General features: G+C 35.4%; 1 protein-coding gene and 1 long non-coding RNA gene across 3 annotated transcripts in view; one reads left to right on the forward strand and one right to left on the reverse strand.

Moving 5' to 3' along the window:
• Nucleotides 1-16,099, reverse strand: part of CCDC178 (coiled-coil domain containing 178) — a 495,421-nt gene that overhangs the window by 170,144 nt on the left and 309,178 nt on the right. The gene's annotated exons all lie outside the window — the stretch shown is intronic.
• Nucleotides 11,079-16,099, forward strand: part of LOC129528240 (uncharacterized) — a 42,505-nt gene continuing 37,484 nt past the window's right edge. The window contains exon 1 of the long non-coding RNA XR_010131227.1: nt 11,079-11,228. This is a non-coding gene — a long non-coding RNA (uncharacterized lncRNA). The remainder of the gene's footprint in view (nt 11,229-16,099) is intronic.

The following is a 16,099-nucleotide window of genomic DNA, read 5'->3' on the forward strand; positions in this document are numbered from 1 at the left end:
CTGATGTCAAACCTATCTTCCTTCCTTCGTGCAAGTTTCCTCCTTTCAATTTTCCCAAGAAAATAAAGAAAGGAAGGAAGAAAGAAAGAGCAAGTCTTCTGGAATTAAATGCTACATCCACTCCAGAAATATTCAGTATCATTAGTTTTTACCTTGCTTTGATCTCAGAGTAATGACTGACCTGAGGATAGCCTTTATATGGAAACCTGTTCACATGCAGTCAGGCACTGAAATTTTGAACATTCCGAAACTGGCAGACTCCTGAGCATTATTTTGAATAGGAACACTTATGGACACTATCTGAAGTTCAGGCAGGCCATTGAGTCTTCCAGGCATCTGGGATCAAGCTAACCCTTCAGAAGCTGTGTCTTTGATAGTTATCAAAGAAAGGTAATCTCTGGAATTTGGGAATATGCTATGCTACATGGCAAAGGGACTTTGCAGCTATGACTAAGGTTACAGATTTGGAGGTGAAGACATTATTTTGGATTATCTGAGTGGGACTAACTAATCACGAGTTCTTAAAAGTGAGAATCTTTTCTAGCTAAAGTTCAGAGAGATGTGGAGGAAGAAGCAGGAGAAATTTAAAATATGTATGGGAATTGAGATCCGTCATCAACCTATAACTGTCTTTGAAGATTAAAGAAGAAGGCTACAAGCCAAGGAATGCAGGCAGCTTGTAGAAGCTGGAAATGGTCCTCAACTGACAGCAAGAAAGCAGAGACGAACAATTGCAAGAAAGTGAATTCTGTGAACAATCTGAGCAATTCAAATGAGCAAGGAAACAGATGCTTCCCTGAGCCCTCAGAAGGGGAATACAGCCCTGGCAACAACTTGACTTAACCCATCAAGACCCAAGTCAGACTTTTGACCTACAGAGCTATAAGATAACTTTGTGTCTTTTTAAACTTATAAATTCATGCTGGTGTGTTATGACAACAATATAAAACTAATGTGGCAACCCAGGTAACTGTGTTAGGTACTAGACATATAAAATTAATAAGATATTATAGAGAAACAAGCATTTTAACAGTGGAAAATCAGGAAACAAGTTGTTAATAAATGAATTATTAATAAATAAATAAACGTATTCAATCATTTATTCATTTATTTTGCATTTAATATTTGTTTTCTAACAGTATGTCAAGTGACTTTAGAGAGTTTGGACCATAATCCAGAAAGACACAATCCCGAATGCCATAATCTAAAATGTTGAAATCTCAAAAGATAAAAATTTCCTAAAGATAAAAATCCCAAAAGTCTAAAATCTCTAACTTCTAAAACTCTGAAAATCACAATAATAAGATGGTTGCATCATGTTAGGCCAGCTCTTATGGATTATCTTTGTGCAATTGCCCATAATCTGTCCCTATAATACAGTTTTACATGCCTAATTTTCTTTCCAGTTTTTCTTTTTCTTTTCTTAGTTATTTTTCAACACCATTTTAAATGGTCAGCATTATTTCTTATAATTTGCTATGCTATGTATTTTATGTTTATATCATTTCCAATACTGGAGGTATAAATTGGGTAAAGACTTTTAGAGAGTCCTAATTTGTTTTATGCATATTTTGCAAATTTGACTCCCTGAAAGTACACTATCATAAGGGTTTCTTTGTGTGTTAGCATTGTGCATGTATGGAGAAATGTTAAAGTTTCTCAATAAGAGAAGAAACGTTATTTTTGTACATCTGCATTTCTGAAAGATAAAATTTTTTGAGATCTTGGCTCTTTGGGCAACTGCATATGCAGTGGTGACCCTTTGAAGTTTTTTAAATCCATTTTTGTCAAAAGACTTAGGATGTTTGTCATGGTATTTCAGAGGACCACAACTATAAAGCTGGGTGCACACATTTACCAACCATAGTGATAAGTGTTTATACATTTCCCTTTTTGACCTATATCTTTAAGAACATGGTTCATCTACTCATATATTATATGCATGGAACTGTCATTAGTATACCTAAGTGTTTATGCTTGCAAAAATATCTATGTCATTATTGCTTATTTTATTGTGTAAAGTGGCATATGAAGTTTTCTGTCATGTTTTTATATGTTTTTCAAATCTCCTATTAAAATTTAAATAAGTATCTTAATTTTAAAAAATTATGTTTTCCAGAATTATATTTTCAGGATTTTGATCTTACAGGATTTCAGCATTTGAGGTTATGGCATTCCAGACTGTATCTTTGGGAATTATGATTGGCTTCTCTTGTAGCATGTCAATAACTGCTGAAAAATCAATTCTGCTATGGTATAGAGTAGACTATGCTAAGATTTCCTAACTAGATTTGTTTGTGTCAACTATAACAGACAGACTAAACCATTATCCCTCCCTTAAAATAAATTTATTTATTCACTTGATGATTTGTTGATTATATTTTAAAGGTCTGTTATTATTAAATAAGTAAGAATATTTTGACACTCTTGTGTTTCTCCATCACGATTAAATATAGCTTAATTGTATTATGAACTTCCTATTCTGTTAGGTACAAAAGTCTCTCTAGCCAATACCTTTTCTATGATTAACTAATTAGCTAACTATATAAATGGTTTTTTAAAAAAAGTGTGTACTTTGATAACTTCTGTTTGAACTAGTAAGAATTCAAGCTATAATTTAAAAATAAAACTTTAGTTAGAAATATTATCTGTGCTAGGGAAATTATAAAAAAATTCAGCAAATAAGCAAGATATCCCCTCCAGTTATCAAGGTCTTGCTTCTTCCTTCTTGTCGCTCCAGGTCTATTTCTGTATGTTTATTTTTGAGCTGCCAGTTGGTGTGTAATGGCACAGTCATATGGTTGCTCTTCATTAAAGCATAACTGGGTCCAGCCTGCCCCCTTTCCACATTCAATGCAGTGACCATAAGTAAGATTCAAGTATGACAGTGAACAAAATACCTACATTACAGCTTTTTGTGAGCTAAGAAATTGTTGGATAAATAATATTGTATTCTTTCAAGAATACTAACCCACTATTACAAATATACATATATACAGATTGCTGGGTTTCTCAGCTAATCACAACCTTATATAGATAATACAAGGAGAATAAACTTGTCAAATTGCTTAAGCATTGAAACCATAAAATGTTTAAAGAAATGTTATTGTACTCTTTCAAATCCAGAATATATCTTCAGAACTCACTTTTCTTTTACTAAAAAAGAGATGCAAAATATTTGCATTTGGTATATGTCTTTTATAAAAAGGTTGTGGTCGATGGGTTTTCTACTCATTAAAGTCTATATTAATCCCTTGATCTTTTAAAAACTTTATTCTTAAGATACAGCATATGTCGTTATAGGGATTAATACATTTTTTATAAATGAATACACCAACATAACTAGCATCTACATGAAAATATAGAAAAAATATCATCACCCCAGAAACCTCACTCATCTCCATTCCCAGTTAATAATTAACCATTCTCCCAAACACACAGGTTTTGGCTGTTTTTTATAATCATATAATTACAATATAGTACCATAGTATACACTCTCTTGAGTCGGGTACCTTTTGCTCAATCTTAATTTTGTCAGACTAATTCATACTTTTTATGTGGCAACAGTTCATTCATTATCATCACTGTATACTATTCCATTTTATGAATAAACAACAATTTATGCACTCTGCTGTCCATAAATTAATTTGGGAGCTATTATGAATAAAGCTGACAGTAACACTTGGTATAAAATATTAACATATTTTGCTGCACATGTGCACTAATTCCTGACATATGCATATGTTCAGCTCTAGTTGATAGCGCCAACATTTAAAAAAAGACCACACCTATTTACCTTCCGATGAGATGTCTGAGAGTTCGTGTTGCTTTACATTTTATCTACATTTTAAAATTTTAATCATTTAGAGAAGTGTGTAGAGATATGTCATCGTAGTTTTCATTTGCATTTATTTATCATGTTGAGCACAATTTCATATGCTTATTGGACATTTGTATAGCTCCTTTCTGAGGCGATTTTCCAGTCTTTGTCACTTTTTCTTACTTATGCTGCCTGTCTTTATTGTTTTGTTACAGTTTCTTTATTCATCATGGATGAGAGTACTTTGTTGGACATATGTATCTAAAGCATTTTCTCCTAAGATGTAACTTGTCTTTTTATTCTTTAATGGTGTCTTTTGATGAATGGAACATCTCAATTTTTAAGAGTACAGTTTATAAACTATGTATTTCTTTCATGGTTGGTACTTGTGTCTCATTTAAAACATCTCTGGCAATTACAAAATAAATCAGATGTTCTCACAGGTTTTTCCCTAAAAGCTTTATATAACTTTAACATTTATATCTGTAAACAGGTAGAACTGGGTTTTATGTACATTGTGAAATAGAAAGTCAAGGTATCTTTTTTTAAAAAATTATTTAGATATCCAATTGATCATGTACTATTTATTGATTCAGCACCATATACTATGTAGTACATCTTTTTACACTGTATTTTTGTGGCATCTTCTTGTAAATCAAGAGACTATGTTTACATTCTGAGTGTGTTTCTAAAATCTCTATTCTGTCTGTTGTTCTCTTATCTGTCTTTGTACCAATATCACAATTTCTTATAATGTGGCCTCATAGTAAGTCTAGGTATCTGGCAGTAATTTCTCAACTTTGTCCATCTTCAAGACCCTTGGCCCTTCACATTTCCTTAGGCATTTTAGAATCAATGCATCAATTTCCAAAAATTCTGCTTGAATTTTAAGTAGGATTGCATCACACATATAAACCAACTTGGGGAGAGAATGCACATCTTCAAAATACTGAATTTCCAGTACATAAATTTGGTAGATCATTTCATTTATTTAGAAATTATTTGATTTTTCTCAGAAAGGTTTGTAGTTTTCTGCAGAGAAGACTTGTACATCTTTTGTTAAATATATACCTAGTTAAATATATACCTAGATGTTTAGTTATTCTATTATAAATAGTATCTATTTTAATGTTTTATTTTCTAAATACTTGTGGCTAGTATATGGAGATACAATTGATTTTTGTTTGTTTTATATCCATTGACTCTCACAAATTCACGTATTAGTTCTTACTGTTTATCTGTAAAGTCCTTTGGGTTATCTATGTACAAATAATGTTCTCATATAATGACAGCTTTTAAAGCCATCTTTTATCATGTTAAACAAGTTATTTTCTGCTTCCAGTTTGCTGAAAATATCATAAATTGGTTTTGAATATCGCTAAGGCTTTGTAATATCAATTGAGATTATTATTTGATCCTTTTCTTTGTTTTTCTGTTAATGTGATACATTATATTTACTGAAAATTTTAAAGGCTGGAAATTGCTTACTTTGATTTTCGGTAAGTCAAACATTCCACTACCCAACATTGCAAGTTATTAATTACCTTTTCACCTGCTATTTTTCTCCATGGATAATAGAAAAATAACCATTCATTTAAACACAATTAATATGATGACAGAACTAAGATGCAATGGGAATAACAGGTTTCAAAATCATTTGTGTACTAGCTGTGTGTTACTGTTATCCTCCATTCATGAGAATAATAAAATCTGCTCCGTCTGCCTAACATGGTGATTATAAAGATAAAATAACTGGGTAGAAGTGAAAATACACGGTAAGCTATCAAGAAATATTATTAAAATAAAGTTTAAATGGTTATTTCTTAATCTATTATGTATTAAAGTTCTATTTAATAAAGAAATGTAACTTGAATCTTCTTTCCTAGTATTTTTATTTTCCTTGAACATTAAAGCAAAGTTTGGCTATTAATTTTTCCCAAATATCCAAATTGCCAAAACTAACAAATGAGAAAGTTTCAAATCAATGAGACTTTAATAAACTGTTGTAATGAATACATCAATGTGTTTATTCTGCTTTCATAAACTCATGACTGATATTATAAATAAAAATTTAAGGTAAGTAATGAACATAGTCTTTCTTATTTTCAATAAGAAAAAATCATAGTTTTTTATATAGTTTTATTCTAAACAAAGCTCCGTAAGATGACCCCTCTGACCTAAGGAAGTTCATAATAGTACAACCACAGCCTCAGTCTCCTTCCAGTTCTCCTTACAGGGAAAATGGACTGTAGCAACATTCTCTGCCCAATTTTGTTTGATAAAGTAACATGTTAAATTTCTTCTTTTTATTTTCAACCTTTGTGCTACTTAAGAATTAATGATATAAAATTCAAAGTAGAAGCGACATGATCGTGTTCAATTTAAGCCTATTAGCCATATTTAAAAGATTTCGTCTAAAAATTAGTTACAAATTTTTTTTGGTGTTGTCTTTCTCCTTTTTCTAGCTTTATCAATTTTCATTTATTAGACAGCCTGCTGATAGAATTTCGAAGATAGACTATGTTTTCCTGAAAGATAAAGTGAAGAGCTCAGCACTAGAAGAGTCTGCAACAGCAGAGTCACACCAGTTATCTACTGCAAGTTTCACTTTGTTAGCTTTCATAGCCAGTTAGCTTTAATGTCGGGTTCATCATATGAATTGGGGGAACAAGATCAGCACTTGGGCTCCAATCATCTTCCCTATTATTATCACTCCATTTGTTTTGGTGATTATTCTATACCCTACCACACGTACTTATGTCCAAGACAAACAGAAGATGATGGGGGAATTCCTGCATTTTCCACAGATGGAAACATGAAAATCAAAAGAGATTCATGCTGATTAAAATGCACACCTATAAATAAAATGACTCTAAACTGTTAGCCTAACTTGGCTAATCCCTAGGATTCCTACTCATAAAAACCAAAGATATTTTTGTAAATTTGTTTTTACATAAATAAGGTCATGGTCTTTGATTGAGACTTCTCCTTATAAGAAAATTCTTTAGAAGCCAAACTCTAAGAATTTCTTTTTAATTCCCCATGGACTATCCAATGACAAAAGAAAACACATGCTCAATTAAGATTAAAAGTCTGCTGAGAGAAAAAAACACAATGAATCATAGTTTAGTTTTCTTGAATAGTAAAACTTAAAAATATTTATTTTACACTTTTGTGCACATTAAATTATTGACTGAAAATTTTCTGCTAAAAATCAATAATCCTTGATATGTTGAGAAACATTTACCTTTGAAATAAAAACATGTGTATTTCTTTTGTTGGACTTTATTTATTTTAGTTGGAAAGAGATTTGATGACTTGTGTCATAACATTCCTTAAATAATTTTAGGATAAGCTGGGGTTAAAATCCTAAATAAAAACTTTGAAATTAATAAAATAATTTCTGAGGACACTAGATATCTTAAAATGGTCACAGCTACCTACTAGATGAAATTCATTATCTTGAGATTCAACATCTTGGCAAAGTCTTCATCACTAATTAAAATAGCAATGGAAGAGCATCTGCAATTACTCTGTTTAGGATAAAATTACAAGGGTTATAAATCTCCAAGCCTCAGGGCATAAACCAATCACCAGCTGGGGTGAAAAAGAAATGTCTACCTATTGTGTAGTTTTGCAAAATTAGGTACATTATATGTTTTACTCCCTCAGAAACATCTGCCACAGACTACTATATGAGAGGTTATTGGACTGCATGCAAGGGACACTACTTTGGCTATGTTATAGAAATTACAGGGTTTATATATGTAACCTAAAATCCAGGGGCTTGTTAAAAGAATGCTTCACCTTAGTGGTGGTTTAGATTCTTCCCAGGCTAGTGATCAAAGGTCATTACAGATGTCAGGTAGAACACGAGTAATTATAGAGTTCAAATTTTGGTGTTAGTCCCTTTGCCATGAAATAGCCAGCATTATTATAGATGCTATTTGGTAGTTTACACAGGAAAAAAGAAAAAACAGTAAGAATAGAATGCCCATGGACTTTGGACTATCATAGGAGATTGACAAAAAAGAGAAATGAGTGTAGCAAATAATGTTCTGAGGCAGCTCCCCTTCCACCCTCATCTTTGCTGCCCAAATGAAGAGGTTGGTTTACTTTCAGGACAAACAGATGTAAACCTGCATGAGGAAAGGACTGGAGGGTCCCTTCTCTTTTACTAGGTTGGGTGAGGAGAAAGAAGATGGAGGAAGAGGCCAGATGTCAGCGAATGTCTGCAGCACATTCTGCATCAGCCTTGAGAATGCTGTCCAGGAGAGACCCTGGTAGCCCAAATCACCATACAGAAGTCCGAGAGAATGGGGGGTGGGGAACTTGGGGTCTGTAAGGAAGAGAACCCAGTAATTGAGAAGGGGAACACTGCAATGGAGATTGGACTTTGTGAATTCAGAATTAGTTCATAATGGTTAATAACTACTTAACAGTTATTAATCTATTACTAATTAATGGCTAATAGTCCATACTTCTTAATCTGTCCCTAAGTTAAAGGAGCCCACAGAAAATCCAAAAGCAGAATATGAGGCAAATAGCTCTTTTTCACATTCAATTATCTTGTATTAAATTCTTAAATCACAAACTTTGGCAATATGTAGAATAAATGAAACAGGGCTATAGTTACTTTTTAAAAAATGTTTAAATTTTTTTAAGCTATATTCAAATATTTTATTTAAAGGAAACTCAGCAAAGGCAGAGTCAAATACACTGTTCATTCTTCTAATAGGACAGACCACCTAGGAGAAGTGAGAAGTGGAGGGAGGAGAGAAAATTAATCTGTTCCATATTTCCAAAGGCCAAAGTTTTTATGTAATGGGCCAAAATAGCAAGGGAAAAAGAATGTGGCTGCCTAGTTGTCATTTGAATAATAGAGATTTACAGGTCAAAAAATAGATGAGGTTGGATTGCATGGTTCTGGGGTTGAGCCAGGTAGATTGAATAGAGGTAAATTCTTCTCTTGATTGCACGTTCTCACGTTGCACCAGAGAGAGGAAACTGATATACCAGCATTTCCCCCTCTAAAACAGTTGTCCATCCTGAGCTTCTTATTAATGCTATTCTTCCTTGCTTGGTTCTTTTCTTCACCAAAAATGTTTAAATTTAACTGAAGTGTTTTAGGGTATTATCTTCGCCATTTACTCATGTCCTTGATGTTCGTTACTGACTTAGGCCCAACCTTTCATACATGGGTATTGCACTCAGCCTGTAAAATCTTTAGTATAATGGTATCATGTTTCAACATAGCTCTATTTTATTTAACTTGGTTTATCAAAATGTACTATATCCAGAAATTGTTTAGAAGCCTTATTGTAAGAGAATTTTATGAAAAAGTCAATTCTCACCATCCTTTTTTCACTATTAGAAATAATAGTGATACCAAGTCTTAAAACTCCTATTTCTCAAACTAGGATCACTATAATGTTCTGTGAAAAACTTCCAAGATAGATCTTAATTTTTTTTCAGCCATAGAGTCTACAGTCAAATACTGACTACAGTTTTAGTAATCACCGAACAAAGATTGTATTTTTCTTCATACAGCCTTAAAACATTTGTCTACTTTACCTGTATGTCTAAATCATACATTTGCATACTTCACCTCCCCCGCTGCCACCCTGCTACGTTAGCACTCCATTGCTGATAGTCACTATAGACCATCTATAGTGACCACAGTAGTTCACTATAGACCCCAGATGTGCTCCTGCACATTCTGAGTCCTTTCAAGGAGTTAATGGTTCTGCCTCAGTCCAGGTGCATTTTTTTCTGAAAGGAATCTGCTAAAATCTATTATTTAGGATAAGTGCATTTCAAGTAGTTACAGTATACATGATGACTCTTTTATTGCAAATTAGATGATTTTAATTCTTACTAAGTTTATTTTGACTAAATTGATGTCAAATGAAATTTGACAGTTTTTCAACTTGAAACTTTTAAAATAAAAAATATTACCACAAAATATTCCTAATTTTTTCTGATAGTTACTGTTCAAGGAATTGCCACACTGAGCTTAGCCGTCAAGGTAATTATCAGGACCTGTGAATTATTAACCTAGAATCTGCTGCACAGATTTACCAACCCAGGAGAGTCTGCAAAGCTGAGCTACTACAGAGGGGGCTTTACCTTTCTAAACCTCAAGCTACCACCAGGGAAATTTGGGAGATTTGGGTCATAACTGTGGTGGCCAAATCTACTCCCACTTAATGCTTTTAAGAACATATGCTTTGGAAGGAAAACCAAGGTTCCAAAGAGTAGTTGAAAAGTCTAAGGCAAAGATGTTCTAAATTAATCTTGTAGAAATGAAACTGTGGATAGACAAGGGAGTGGCTTTGTATTAGTTTTGCATTGCTGCATAACAAATCACTACAAAGTAAGCAGCTTAAAACAACATCCAGGGATCATCTCACAGTTCTGCAGGTCAGAAATTCTGGCATGGCCCAGCTGGGTTCCCGGCTTAGTGTTTGACACACAAGGTGGCAGCTGGAGCGAGTTCTCACTCAGAAAACACCCAGAGCTGTTGCTCACTTTTCAAGTCCGTCAGATTGCTGGCAGGGTTTATTTCCTTGTAGCTGTATGACTGAGGTTCCTGTTTTCCTGTTGGCTGTCAGCCAGGCATTGCTCTCAGCAACTAGAAATGCACTCAGGTGGCCCACTCCAGCTTCAAGCCAGCAGGGAAGAACCCCCTGTCAAAGCCCCTCTCACATTGAATCTTTTACCAGGAAAAGCCTACTCTCTTTTAAAGACTCAATTAGGTCAGATTCACTCAGGATAATGTCCTCATCCTAAAAATCAACTGATTTGGGACTTTAATTACATGTGCAAAATTCCTTCACAGCAACTCCTCGGCAAATGTTAATTGAATGACTAGAAAATGTGTGTGTGTATATATGTATATACATACATACATCCTGGAATCAATCCGCAAAGCAGAATCAGTAGGATGCAGAGCTAGATAACAGATGATGATGATGATAGATAGATAGATGCATAGACAGACATAGATATAGACTATCTATCTATCTATCTATCTATCTATCTATCTATCTATCTAAAGTAATTAACTTTTGCAATTGTCAGGGAGGCTAAGTAAATTCAAAGTCTATCATCAGGAAGGATCACAGGAAGGCTAGGAACCATGAGTATGGGTTAAAACTGTTGTCCACAGATAGAATTTAGAATGTCTTCTTTCTCTCAGTCCACTCCTGTGTTCTCATAGGAGTTCTCCTACAACCTGGTTGATTGAGGAGGAAAATCTCAGGCCTGGTTGATACAGGGTCCTATATGATATGCAGACATCACCTGAAAGCAGACAGCTATAGCACTACAATCACTTTCTGGGACAGCCATGAAGAACAATGGTGAAGGAGGATTCCCCCAGTGGGCAGCATTTCCTATGAGCAGTGTACATAGTTGTTCATTTGGTCTGGATGGAGAAAAAGCCAGGGGCATGAATCTGTATCAATTGATGGGCTGTGGTTAATAGTTTGGCTGGATGACCATGGACTACTAAGGGGCATGGTTAGAAAATTGATGAAAAGGAGGTCTGGGGAAGACATATATGTATTGCCCATTCTGAATGGGCAAAAAATGAAGATATTTGTGTCTCATATTAAAATTTACCAAAAGGTTACCTCTGCAGAAGAAGATTTTAGAAATCAAGTGGGTAAGATGGTCCATTCAGTCAATTATGAATTAGCCTCTTTCCTCAACCACTCCTGGCACTGTCCAATGAGCTTCTGAACAAAATGGCCATGGTGTTTATGGCAATTAATGGGATGGAGGTTATGCATGGGCCCAGCAACATTGACTTCCACTCACCAAAGCTGACCTGGTTACAGCCACTGCAGAGTCCTTAATCTGCCAGCAACGTAGACCAGCTTGAGTCCCTGATATGGCAACATTCCCTGAGGTGACCAGTCAGCTACCTGGTTGCAGGTTGATTATACTAAACTGCTTCGTTTATTGGACACAGGAAGGGGAACATCACACACCGGGGCCTGTTGTGGGGTGGGGGGAGGGGGGAGACGGATAGCATTAGGAGATATACCTAATGTAAATGATGAGTTAATGGGTGCAGCACACCAACATGGCACATGTATACATATGTAACAAACCTGCACGTTGTGCACATATACCCTAAAACTTAAAGTATAATTAAAAAAAAAAGAAAGAGACACTTAATCTAGATATGGACTTGCCTTCCCTGCTATAAAACACTTCATCTAGTTGTAGTTGTTTGGTAGGGTGACCCAAACCCTCATTCTTGAAGAATGATGTCTATTCAATCCTGATCAATTGGGGTATTGTAGTTTTCCACTGACATTAATCACAAGACATGGGGGTACAAAGAGAGGCCCTGGAGGACTTCCTTATTATTCTCATTGTGTAGTAGTGGCCCAATTTCCCCATGGTAGTCAGGATCAATTACTGCAGCCAGCAGAGTAACCCCTGTCTGACAACCACAGACATACAGAATGCCTTATCATTTGGCACAGCATTTTTTTCTGACTAGTGAATTCACTCCATAGTAAATGAAATGTATTGATAGGCCAATGCTCATGGAAGTCACTGGTTTTATCATGTTCCCCATCATCCTGAAGCAGGCACTTGATATAATGGTGGAATGGCCTTTTGAGCACTCAGTTATGATAACAACTAGGTGGCAATGCCTCCTAGTTGGGGCATTGTCCTCTAGACAGAGGACAGAGCTGGGGCAATGTCCTCTAGGATGTGATATCTACTCTAAATCAGCCTCCAATGCATGGTGCTATTTCTCTCACAATCACCATTTACTGGTGCATAAATCAAGGGGCATAAATGGAAGTGGCTCCACTCACTATTATCCCTACTGATCCACTACCAAAAGTTTTGCTTCCTATTCTCATGACATAACTCTGCTGATCCAGAGGCCCAAGAACCAAAGAAAGAAGGACCTCTTCAAGAACTACAAACTACTGCTCAATGAAATAAAAAAGGACACAAACAAATGGAAGAACATTCCATGCTCATGGATAGGAAGAATCAATATTGTGAAAATGGCCATACTGCCCAAGATAATTTATAGATTCAATGCCATCCCCATCAAGCTACCAATGACTTTCTTCACAGAATTGGAAAAAACTACTTTAAAGTTCATATGGAACCAAAAAAGAGCCCGCATCACCAAGTCAATCCTAAGCCAAAAGAAAAGCTGAAGGCATCATGCTACCTGACTTCAAACTATACTACAAGGCTACAGTAACCAAAACAGCATGGTACTGGTACCAAAACAGAGATATAGACCAATGGAACACAGCAGACCCCTCAGAAATAATACCACACATCTACAACCATCTGATCTTTGACAAACCTGACAAAACAAGAAATGGGGAAAGGATGCCCTATTTAATAAATGATGCTGGGAAAACTGGCTAGCCATATGTAGAAAGCTGAAACTGGATCCCTTCCTTACACCTTATACAAAAATTAATTCAAGATGAATTAAAGACTTAAATGTTAGACCTAAAACCATAAAAACCCTAGAAGAAAACCTAGGCAACATCATTCAGGACTAGGTATGGGCAAGGACTTCATGTCTAAAACACCAAAAGCAATGGCAAACAAAAGCCAAAATTGACAAATGGGATCTAATTAAACTAAAGAGCTTCTGCACAGCAAAAGAAACTACCATCAGAGTGAACAGGCAACCCACAGAATGGGAGAAAATTTTTGCAATCTACTCATCTGACAAAGGGCTAATATCCAGAATCTACAAAGAACTCAAACAAATGTACAAGAAAAAAACAACCCCATCAAAAAGTGGGCGAAGGATATGAACAGACACTTCTCAAAAGAAGACATTTATGCAGCCAACAGACACATGAAAAAATGCTCATCATCACTGGCCATCAGAGAAATGCAAATCAAAACCACAATGAGATACCATCTCACGTCAGTTACAATGGCGATCATTAAAAAGTCAGGAAACAACAGGTGCTGGAGAGGATGTGGAGAAATAGGAACACTTTTACACTGTTGGTGGGACTGTAAATTAGTTCAACCATTGTGGAAGACAGTGTGGCGATTCCTCATGCATCTAGAACCAGAAATACCATTTGACCCAGCCATCCCATTACTGGGTATATACCCAAAGGATTATCAATCATGCTGCTATAAAGACACATGCACACGTATGTTTATTGCGGCACTATTCACAATAGCAAAGTCTTGGAACCAATCCAAATGTCCATCAATGATAGACTGGATTAAGAAAATGTGGCACATATACACCATGGAATACTATGCAGCCATAAAAAATGATGAATTCATGTCCTTTGTAGGGACGTGGATGAAGCTGGAAACCATCATTCTCAGCAAACTATCACAAGGACAAAAAATCAAACACCTCATGTTCTCGCTCATAGGTGGGAATTGAACAATGAGAACACCTGGACACAGGAAGGGGAACATCACACACCGGGGCCTGTCGTGGGGTGGGGGAAAGGGGGAGGGATAGCATTAGGAGATATACCTAATGTAAATGACGAGTTAATGGGTGCAGCACACCAACATGGCACATGTATACATATGTAACAAACCTGCACGTCATGCACATGTACCCTACAACTTAAAGTATAATAATAAAAAAAGAAAAAAAAAAGAAACTTCTACCTGTGGACATAACAGTTCCACTGAATTAGAAATTGAGACTTACTCCAGGCCATTTGGGCTCCTCATCTCTCCCAATCAACAAGCAAAAATGAGGGTCATTATATTATATTGAATGGGCTGATTTATTTTGACAGCTAAGGGGAAATTGGCTTGCAATTATACAAGGTGGGTAATGAGAGGTAGTTCTAAAATACTGGCAATCCTGTAGGCATCTCTTATTACTCCCATCTTCTATGATTAAAGTCAAAGAAAAACCATAAGAATGCAACTCAATTCAGGAAAGACTGTTAATGGATTGTACATTAACAATGCAATCATTGTTATGTCCACTGAAATAAAGGTTTGGGTCAACCCACCTGGAAAAGAACCATGACCAGCTGAGATGCTTGCTGAGGGTAAAAGAAATACGAAATGGATGGTGACAAGGATAGCTATAAATAACATTTCCAATCATGTGATCAGCTACAGAAATGAAGACTACAATAGTTACATGGATTTCTTTCTTATTTTGACATGAATATGTTTATACATACAATAACAAAATATTTTTGTTTTCTTCCTTATCTTACTCTAATTATTTAACATGATACTTAACTTTATTATCTCAGTATTTATTTAAGTTACAGGATATTAAACAAGAAGAGTGAATACTATTCAAGGATTTTTATACTTTTCTGGAGAAAGGCTTAACATGTTTTTGGTTGTATGTAGAATAGCAGTATCATGTTAGGTAATACATGACTGTTTTTATTTGGAAATTAGGTATAATTTTAAAAGCCATATATGAGTGATAAGTTGACAAGAGGTGGACTGTGACTGATTTTTTGATGTGTCAACTTTGCTAGTCTTCATTCCTCAGTTAATCAAACACTTAATCTAGGTGTTGCTATGAAGGGATTTTGCAGATTTGATTAAATCCATTAATCAATTCACTTTAAGTAAAGGAAATTATCATAGATAATCTGGATGAGTCTGATTTAACCATTTGGAAGGACTTGGAAACAGGGCTGAGGCTTAACCAAAATGGGTATCGTCAAAGGGCAAAGAGACAGATACAGACATAGACAGAGAAGAAATTCCACCTGTGCCCAATAGCTTCAGCTTGTGCCCCGAGTTCCAGGCAGCCCAAAATCTTCCCTTCCTGATTGCCTGCCTTACAAATTTCAGACTTACTTAGCTAGTCCCCATAATACTGTAAGCTTTGTAATAAACAAAAGAACAAACATATATTAATACATAGATGGATAGGTGATACATACAGAAATCAACATAGACACAGATATAGACATAGACGTGGATCAATATTCTACTAATTCTGCGTCTTGGGCTGAACCCTCATAGAGGGGCTATCTTGGAATTCTGACCACTATAGGCTTTTTTTTTCTGGAATGTAGCAAGATACTATAGCAATCATCAGTATCAGAACTGGAAGACCCAAGTCTGAGGCTAGATATTGCCACTAAAAGCATCGTAATCTTGAGAAAATCACTTAACCTCTCTGAACTTCACTTATTTCTTCTACATTTCAGGAACCTTCACTGCAGAGTTGTGAGCATCAGATGAGAAAAATACAGTCACATGCCATGTAATGAGGTTTAGGTCAATGACACACTGTGGGTAGGC

Source organism: Gorilla gorilla, chromosome 17 (assembly GCF_029281585.2).
Source record: "Gorilla gorilla gorilla isolate KB3781 chromosome 17, NHGRI_mGorGor1-v2.1_pri, whole genome shotgun sequence".
In the NCBI taxonomy this organism is placed as follows: domain Eukaryota; kingdom Metazoa; phylum Chordata; class Mammalia; order Primates; family Hominidae; genus Gorilla; species Gorilla gorilla.